The 8,339-nt window shown below is 41.4% G+C and overlaps 1 protein-coding gene and 1 long non-coding RNA gene across 3 annotated transcripts in view; one reads left to right on the top strand and one right to left on the bottom strand.

Moving 5' to 3' along the window:
- The window catches only part of LOC105551421, a 61,857-nt gene extending 61,592 nt beyond the window's left edge, over positions 1-265 (bottom strand). Inside the window, exon 1 of the long non-coding RNA XR_001007862.1 lies at positions 57-265. This is a non-coding gene — a long non-coding RNA (uncharacterized LOC105551421). The remainder of the gene's footprint in view (positions 1-56) is intronic.
- The window catches only part of CLDN10 (claudin 10), a 152,550-nt gene that overhangs the window by 105,668 nt on the left and 38,543 nt on the right, over positions 1-8,339 (top strand). The window lies entirely within an intron of this gene.

Below are 8,339 nucleotides of genomic sequence, written 5' to 3'. Positions count from 1 at the left end.
TACTATCTGCCTACCCTGTGGGATACAGAGACATCCGAGACTTAGTTAGATCTTACCTGCAGGGGCCACATTCTCACTGGGCAGCCATGAAGAATGAAGCAAAGGTCAGGCCTGCGAGCAAGGCAGGGTAAGGATGAGGACCCACGTGCTCAGCAGCACCTTCAAGGCCCCAACCCTGCTTCTCCCCTCCACTGTGATCTTCTCTCTTGCTCCCACCACGGGTTCTTCTACCCAGACTTCTGGCTCTGTCTGCCAGACTCTCCTCCCTGGCACCAGGCTTGAGTATTCTGCCTCGTTCACTAAGCCTCGGCCCCCACCCATTTCCTCAGGGACATGCTCCCTGACCCAGAGCAGAGATCACCTTCTTTGTTATACCGTTTCAGAGTACAGTAGTCCTTTATTAGACAGCGTTTGATTCAGTTTATAATTACATGGTCACTGAGGGATCGTTTGGGTAATGTGTGTCTCCCCTATTAGATTTTCAACTTCATGAGAAAAAGAACTGTATTTCCTTTTTAATTCTCATTACATCCTCAGCAATTTAGCAGCATCTGCTATGTAGAAGGTTATATATGAAAACACACAGAAAGCATTGGGTGTTTTTTTTTTCCTTTAAATAGGAAAGAAAACAAAGAAGAAAACATGGTTATAACCATATGAAGCTACTGCCAGGACAGTATGTTAATAAAATAAATTTAAGAAAAGATTTGTTAAAATCAAAAGAGGAAACATATTTGTAGAATTATAAAATCTTATAATTGGGAAGGGATATTGTGGGTCATCTGGTCCACCTAAGCTTAACTGTACTCCTGTCAAATTTACGAATATCTTTAGTAGATATCTTTACTTATTTTACATTTTTAAAAATAACTTTTTATATCAAACTGTTAAAAATTTGAAAAACCAAGTCAATTCTTCATCTTCAGAAACTGATTATTATATAAAGCATTTAGTATAATGTACGATTCACAGTGATAGTTATAATAACTACTATTAGTAGGAGTATTACCAGGAAACCTCTAAATTGTAGTACATTATTTTGATAGGAACTTCGGTTTTGGATCATTTAAAAAAAAAAAGGGGGGGGGAATTAAATTATAACTCTGCCTCTAAATGGCAATACATCTTTGAGCAATTTGCCTAATATCTCCAAACTTCAGGGTTTTTTTTTCTCCTGGCATTCAATAAACGGTAGCCAATCATGGTTAGAATGTAACAACAGCAGTGAGGATGAATAAGAATCTGTGTTTATTCTCAAAGCGCTCACAGCTCAGCAGGGACGTGGATAGAAATTCCGATTCTGCGCAGTAAATGCAGCAATGGAAGCATGCCACCAAGAATGAGAGAGTGACTCTCAGGCCTGGTCTACTGGGGGAGGAAAGAGTTTTGTTTAAAAAGTAATTAAAAGGAATTCTCCAGGCTAATTAAGCAAAAAAGACATCCTGGGTGCAAGAACACTGCCATGCGTGCTTGCTATGATCCAGCAGAGTATTCCAAGGTGGGGCATGGCAGGAGATGGGCTGAAGATCCTGGGAAACCTTTCGTGTCATGATAAAATATGCGGATTTCATGCTGCAGGTAGTGAGGAGCCCGTGAAGGGTTTTAAAGTGGTAGAGAAACAATCAGGCTTATCTTTTAGGAAAATCAGCTGGGGAGTCATATTAGAAGGAGTGAGCCCTGGGGCAGGAAGACCAGTCAGGCTAGTGGATGGAAGAGGTGATGAGGGTCTGAACTGGCAAGAGTAGTGTGGGCCTAGAGAGGTGAGAATGACTCATGGCAGTTCAGAAAGACCGTCAACAAGATTGAGTGATGAAGAGTACAGAGGGAAGAGAGCCATCCAAGATGACTCAGGAAGACTCATAACTTGCTTGGCAGACTGAGTGGGTAGACAAACAAATATGGTTCATGGTTCAGTGGAGAAAATACAGAAGGGAGCTGTGGGGGAGGTGGGGGTGAGAGGTTTAGTTATAGACCTAATTGAGGTCTCTATACCTGTGAGCCACCCGGAGAAAGGAGAAGATGTCCCATAGGCAGGTCCTGGAAATCAGAAGAACTGATTCTGTGTCAGAGAATCCCATTATGGAGCCACCAGCTGGTTCAGGGAAAGAGCGTGATGTGAAAAGGGATTAGTGCCAAGTATAGAATGCTGGGGATACCAGCCCATGAGGAAACATGGAGACGAATTGTGGAACAGGCAGAGAAATCTAGGCAAGAATGGGGCTATGGAAGTCAAAAGAAGAAAATATTGCACAAAGAAGGAACTGAGCAACTATGTGCAAGGTACAGAGAAAACAAGATAAAGCATGGGGTCTGTTCACTAAATCAGGTAGCACAAAACCACTTGTCTCTTTTGCCTATGATGTTTCAGTGGAAAGGGAAAGATAGCGAAGATGGCAGTGGATGGAGAAGTAGATGGATGGTGGACAGAGAGACTGTGATACTGTAATAGACAAGTCTATTGAGATGGTCAGTTAAAAAAGAAAAATGAAGAATATGTTTAAAATGTCCCCCATGATATCTTTAAATACATTTGTGCATTTTCCTAATTTGGAAACAAAACAAAACAAAACAGTCCTTAATATCTGCTTCATCCAAGCAGAAAGATCACCTGAGGTCAGGAGTTCAAGACCAACCTAGCCACATGGTGAAACTCTGTCTCTACTAAAAATACAAAAATTAGCTGGGCATGGTGACACATACCTGTAATCCCGACTACTCGGGAGGCTGAGGCAGGAGAATCCCTTGAACCCAGGAGGTGGAGGTTGCAGTAAGCCGAGATCACGCCACTGCACTCCAGCCCGGGCGACAGAGGAAGACTCTGTCTCAAAAAAAGAAAAAAGAAAAATCACCCACGGGACAATTTATCCTTACCCATACAAAACTTACAGCCTCAAGAGGAAGATGAGCTTGGACCACTGTTTTCTAGAGAAAATTGGTCCTAAAAATCATTACTTTGTAATGATTGGCACAGTTTCCCAACATATCTTGATTAAAAGAAAATGATAGATTCCTAATTTGAGGCCCTTCATAGTGCCATCTTTGCGTCACAGTTGCAAAATCTTCACCTTCTAGTTCTGTTAATGTTGGCTTTGCAATGTCCTCACACCTGTCCTTTCTCGTCCTTTCCCACGGTCCTTAAAATAAAACTGTTTATTTTTAAACAACTACATGCCTTTTGTAAGAAAGTTCACATTGAAATGTCTTAACAATCGTTATCCGAAAGAGGGCGCAAATTTCTCATGAAATATAGTGCAGTATTTTACAACATGTCTTTGCTGCTAGTGGTATTTAAATTTCACAGCTGCAGTAATTTAATGCAGAAACACTAATCCTGCGGCATGTGCATGTGAATTCTGTTCTGTTGTGTGTGTGCTAATTAAGAGCCTTTTGCTTCTTCAGAGGAGTTTCAGAGAAGAGCTAAGCCTTGCTGAAGTTAAGAAGTAAGTTGAAGCTAACATTTTTCTATTCTGGGTAGCCAAATCAAATTAAGATAGAATATTTTAAAATTAAACATGAAGTGGGTGGGAAAAAAAAACCTCTCTGTTTACAATCTTCTAATTTTAGGATGTATTTCCATTCTACCACAGATTAAAGAATGCCTAATGAAGTTAATATAATTCAGACTTTGTGTGGGGTTGGTTAATAGCTAATCAGTTTCAGCAGGGGGGGTTGTTGGTTTTTTGTTTTGTTGCCAGAGCTGGAAACATTCATAATTCAATGAATGCCCAGTATGCACAGCTCTTCTTGCATACAGGAGGCAGTATGAATTGCGAACAGAGGGAATCAAGTGGATTCCGGTCTCAGCTATTCCTTTAGCTTGAGTCCCACCATAATTTGTGTGCGTTTTCTGATGGGGACGATATGCCAAAGTGGTGCTGAAGTAGAACTGGGTGTCACAAATATGAACTGTGCAAATGGAAGGAAGTGCAAAGAGGAAACCATTTTTGAATGGTAGTAATGTACCACAAGTCTCCGTTACTGAACAGAAATTCATTTAACCGAATTCTGTACTTGAAATATATAGATTAGGGCACAACTTCACTCCACAGAACGGCATTTCCAAATCTGAAGTCCTGTGCTTATTCTTGCTTCTGTAACTGGCTTGGATTCCAAATTCCAGGGTTTTCATCACACCTACCTGCCTGGTAATTTGCTGGGGTGCGGTAGCCATGAACTACTCGTGAGTAACACTCACTCACCTGTAATTCGGATTGGCTTCTGACCCTAAAAGTGAAACCAATTATAAGTAGAGAATCCCTGAAACTTTAGCTGCCAATTGATTAGCACTGGTGGCTATCAACTAGAACCGAAAACTACATTCTCCAGTGGCAACATACAAACAGCACTAAATGAGGGCAAATGCAGAGCTATATTCATAGTCCCTTTATATGTACCAGTCTAAAACGACATTGCCAAGTAGATCTGCAGAAATTTTTGATAGAGAACCAACATGACAACAAGAGCCAAGCATTATTTCCAGCTTTCATTTGATTACAAATCTGTGACCCATTGACTTTTTTTTTTTTGAGCCGAGTCTCTCTCTATTGCCCAGGCTGGAGTGCAGTAGCAGAATCTTGTCTCACTGCAACCTCCGCCTCCTGGGTTCAGGCGATTCTCCTGCCTCAGCCTCCAGAGTAGCTGGCACTACAGGTGCCCACCACCACGCCCAGCTAGTTTTTTTTTGTATTTTTAGTTTCACTATATTGGCCAGGCTGGTCTCGAACTCCTGACTTCATGATCCACCCACCTTAGCCTCCCAAAGTGCTGGGATTACAGGCGTGAGCCACCGCACGCAGCCAACAAACTGTTTCTATGAATTACCAACGAGCATTCATACCTCCTCTCCATATATGATGATAGAGTGATATCAATTGATTCATCATATTGGTTTCCACTTGTCAGTGGCCAAACCTACCTTCATCGTGCACCCCATGCGGCTGCAAGGTCAATGTGTGTGTTTGCTCTGAAATCCTCACACTGCATCTTGGCCAGCTTCCTCCTTTCCTGACTATAAGATCTGATCTCTTCTTCTATAGGGTAGAGTCTGGATCACATTTTGTTTTCTGGATTTCTGAGGCCATGACTCCTCCTCTTCCTCTGCCTGCTTCTATAGCCAACACCATTGTTCTGCTGTACCACCTTATGGCAATAATCCTAACACCTAAGATTCCATTCCTGTAGACTACACAGAGAAGGCGATTTTTAAGTACCCAAGTTGTTTGATAATGCTGAACTTCGTAACATTTCTTTTTTTTTTTTTTTTTTTTTTTTTTTTTTTGAGACGGAGTCTCGCTCTGTTGCTCAGGCCGCAGTGCAGTGGCGCAATCTCGGCTCACTGCAACTTCCGCTTCCTGGGTTCAAGTGATTCTCTGGCCTCAACCTCCTGAGTAGCTGGGATTACAGGCATCCGCCATCATGCCCGGCTAATTTTTGTATCTTTGTAGAGATGGGGTTTCACCATGTTCGCCAGGCTGGTCTTGAAGTCCTGACCTCAGGTGATCCACCCACCTCGGCCTCCCAAAGTGCTAGGATTACAGGCGTGAGCCACCGCGCCCGGCTGAACTTTGTTACATTTCTAAAACATTTCATAACTCTCCAAGAATAGAAACCAGATCAAATGTTTGAGGACAGCAATGTCAAAGTAGAGGGTAGAAAGGAACCAAAGTCACTGGACTCTTAAAACAACACAGAAGAAAACGTGAGGATGCTGGCATTACAACTGAATTTTGAACCTGTTTTCACCTTTAGTATTTATACTGAGACGTGGGAATACAATATTGTTTCAATATGCCTTCTCTCAATGATCATTTTTTAGTTGGTACATGACTAAAAGGTTTGCTGTATTCATTGGAGTAAAATTCACATTCTGAATTAATTTGCTTAGAAGATGAATCTGATTTTATAATAAAAATTTTAAAGGAGTCAATTAGAAAAGTGCAGCTAGAAGAAAGTTATTGCATTATTTAAGGGCTTGAATAATATATAAAGGTAAGTTAGTAATAAAAAGCTAACTACAAGATGGCTTTATTTCTTATTGAAACTGTATTTTCTACCTTTCCAGAATATTGTCCTGAGAACACTTACATATTCCTTTTTTTTAGAAAAACTGTTGAATAAAGAAGGCACTCATTATTTTCAGCTCCCATAGTTATAATTCTCATTTCCATAGAAATTTGCAGCATCCCATAGAGTACAGTATTTTATTCAGCTTTCAAAAGATCATCTTGACCCTTTAACACATGTTTACTTTTGGCTGGGCAAGGTGGCTCACGCCTGTAATACCAGCACTTTGGGAGGCCGAGGTGGGAGGATCACCTGAAGTCAGGAGTTCAAGACCAGCCTGAGCAACATGGTGAAGCCCCTTCTCTGTCAAAAATATAAAACTTAGCCTGGTGGGGTGGCATGCACCTGTAATCTCAGCTACTTGATGGGGACTGAGGCAGGAGAATCGCTTGAGTCTGGGATGTGGAGGTTGCAGTGAGCCAATATAGCACCACTGTACACCAGCCTGGGCAGCAGAGCAGAGACAGACTCTGTCTCAAAAAAAAAAAAAAAAGTTTACTTTTAAGAACTGCTTACATTAGTTACAAAAGACCACTTTTTAGTTGTTAATATGCGTTAGATAGCAAATACTTGGCATATATGCATTCTTTGAAAATATCAGACAAAAAACTAAACAAAAATTGCATGCTAGCTAGTGGCGCTGACTGGGAAATGAGAAGTAATGTTAATTCTTAACGTTGGCTACGTTTGTCACCTGTAAAATATGATCAAGCCTGTTAGTCTAACTTAATAGCTTGAGTAATTGACATAGGGAGTGTAGTTTTATTGGGGGCTGGGGGAAGACATTGCTTTTTTCCACTGACACTGACGATACCAGTTTACTACTATGTGATACTTTCTGCTTAGAACTGGAAGAGATAAGTAGTATTTTTCAAGTTTTGAGGTTTGAGTGTTCGGCTCTTGTGGATGTGTCATGTTTAATAAAGCTTGTTCACAACTACTGGCTTAGGAAGTGGCTTGCAGTTAACAAGTATGTGACTTGGAACACCGGGTGGAATGACCACGTGGCCCAGTGGCCCAGGGCCCACACTGAGAATTCAGCAGCTGTGCATGCTAAATCTGGCTCCGTCATTAACCTGCCGAGGAACCTTCTACAGATGCTTAATTCCAACCATGAAAGTAAACATAGGCACCAATGCCTGAGAATAGTTGTAAAGGAAATCAGACCTTGTGCAGAAAATAAATAGAACTCGTCTGCCTTTCCTTTGTAGCACTTGTTGGAGGCAGGGAGGAATTCAGAATGACCAGGCTGTAGGTTACTGTTCTTTGCTTCTAATTAAGTGGCAACTATACGCAAGTGAGCATAATTAGGAGAAACTGGAGCAGTTGGGGCAAGTATGGGCAAAACTTAAGCCAACTTTGAGAACTAAAGGGCAAATCTCTGGAGTGGTGAGAAAGAGATTTCTCCATGGTTCTGTCTCTTGCTAGTTGCATATGTGTACAATGACCCCATCACACTCTGCATCTGAGCCTTCCTCACTTTCTAGTTTTTTTCCTTGTCTCCCCCGTTCCTTCTTGTTTTTGCTTTGTTTGCACTGTCTGAAGGGGAGGAGGAAACAATATTCTCCCATTGCATTTTTTATTTCCTTCCTCTATCACTAGAGCTAGGCAGAGCTTTTGAGACTCCTTTCGACACACTCACTTTTTTTCCACACTCACTTTTTAGACGGGAAAAATGGGCCCAATCACATGTAAATATGAACAGCAAGGTAGTGACAGCTAGAACAGATGGCAGGTCCCTTAAATGCCAGTTCAGTGCTATTTCCATACATTGCACCCAAGTTTAATGATTAAGAATAAACAATAACACTCCCAAGGCTGAATTGACCTTATATTTTTCATATATAAAAATGTATTCTATGTTTGTTACTTCACAACTGTGTTAGTCCATTTTCACATAGCTATAAATATCTGAGACTGGGTAATGTATAAAGATAAGAGGTTTAATTGCTAGGTTTTGCAGGCTGTACAGGAACATGATGCTGGCATCTAGTTGGCTTCTGGGCAGGCCTCAGGAAACTCACAATAATTGTGGAAGATGAAGTGGAAGCTTGCATGTCACATGGGCACATGGCCAGAGCAAGAGCAAGAGAGTGAGGTGGGAGGTGCTACACACTTTTAAATGACCAGATCTCATGAGAACTCATTCACTATCACAAGAATAGCACCGAGGGGATGGTGCTAAACCATTCATGAGAAATCTACCTCCATGATCCAATCACCTCCCATCAGGCCCTACCTCCAATACTGGGAATTACAATTCTACATGAGATTTG

This window comes from Mandrillus leucophaeus, unplaced genomic scaffold (genome assembly GCF_000951045.1).
Source record: "Mandrillus leucophaeus isolate KB7577 unplaced genomic scaffold, Mleu.le_1.0 Scaffold520, whole genome shotgun sequence".
In the NCBI taxonomy this organism is placed as follows: domain Eukaryota; kingdom Metazoa; phylum Chordata; class Mammalia; order Primates; family Cercopithecidae; genus Mandrillus; species Mandrillus leucophaeus.
The sequence above is the reverse complement of the archived record's forward strand: the minus strand, read 5'-3'. Positions and strand labels throughout refer to the sequence as shown.